This window comes from Anoplophora glabripennis, unplaced genomic scaffold, assembly GCF_000390285.2.
Source record: "Anoplophora glabripennis isolate ALB-LARVAE unplaced genomic scaffold, Agla_2.0 scaffold331, whole genome shotgun sequence".
NCBI lineage: Eukaryota > Metazoa > Arthropoda > Insecta > Coleoptera > Cerambycidae > Anoplophora > Anoplophora glabripennis.
In genome coordinates this window covers 397957-399476 of record NW_019416489.1, presented here as the reverse complement: position 1 = coordinate 399476, position 1520 = coordinate 397957, and positions in this window count along the sequence as shown.

Here is a 1520-nt window from a genome sequence, read left to right as displayed (position 1 = left end):
AACAATAACAATAACAATAACAATAACAATAACAATAACAATAATAATAATAATAATAATAATATTGCCTTTATTTTTGATAAGATAAATTGCATATCGCAAATATAAGAAAAATACAACAAAATATCAAAAAAATTGCAAAGTTCGGCTAAATGCCACTCTTTCACATGACCAGCAGTTATTAATAAATATAAGTAGACAACATAAAATAATTAAATTTAACAAAACATCAAACTTATAAATGACATTATATCAAAATACAATCACTGTACCATACGTTTAGACATAATCCAAGTCTTGACTCGTCCTTACGATTTTTCATATTTTTTTGCAGTAACATTGGTTATTTGATCTTTTGCGTAGAATTAACCTCCTCGTGGGGATGGGTATAGATGGGGATGGGTTTGGATTTAATTTGCATGAATTTCTTTGCAATGTTCAAAATATTATTGTAAAATGTTTTTTCAGATTGTTGCTTTTTATTATAAAGCTTTAGGTACCTTATCCTCACTATTTCTACCTATTTTATGGAATATTTTAGCTCCACTAAAAAATGTCCTTGTAAAACCGGTTTTTAGGCTGCGGATTTGGGTTACACAAGATCATATATTTTTTTGTGGGGTTTGTGGGGCTGTGTTATTCATATCTGATTTATCTCTTTTTTCAAAAATAGGCGGTATTTTGGAAATCCATCCAAAACAAATTTTTTATTAGTAATTGTAAAATTGTAAGAAGACAAAGAAATAGTAATAGATATAACCGGGCGTTAATATACAATTTGTAAACATATTTTCAAATTTTCTTCACTTTAAATCCTCGAGATATTTGTATACAATTTTCTTTCTGTATAGAAAGAAATATTGTGTATTTCAGACAGTGTGATTTTGAGTGATTTCAAGAAATGTTATATAATAATTGTTTAGGCAGATCCAAGTTGGAATATTGTTCTTTTATCTGAGCATAAAATTACGCAAACAAATACATGTCGATCTTCTCTCCAATGGGAGAACGCAACGAAGACTCCCAAAATATTTGTACTATAAAGATACTAACAACATATGTCCTCTTGTGGGTTACTTTCAACACTTATTGCTCGATCAGTTTGGTTATAAATCTTTAATGGTTCGGCGTAGATGAAAAATCAGACTTTTTTCGAAAAACATAACATTTGTAGAAAATTCAAAAGCGAATCCAAAAATATCATGGTTATTACCTTAAAGCATTGGCGTACTATTTTATTTAAAAAAATATGCCACCGATACCCTATATCTCCGCCACTGGAGTATGTAAATTTTAGGAAAAGCCATCAGATTTTGAACAATGTTTACATAAATACATATGCCCAATTTCAAATTATTTCACTTACTATAGTCTGTTTGGAAATGAAAGAGAGTAATAAAACCCCGAGATAAGAACCGGCCATGGGCGTGGTAATATTTCGTTTCAGGTAATTATCGGGTAACACTAATGCTAACAGGCAATGGGTGTACATTAGTATATTTTACTGGATACATCATAGG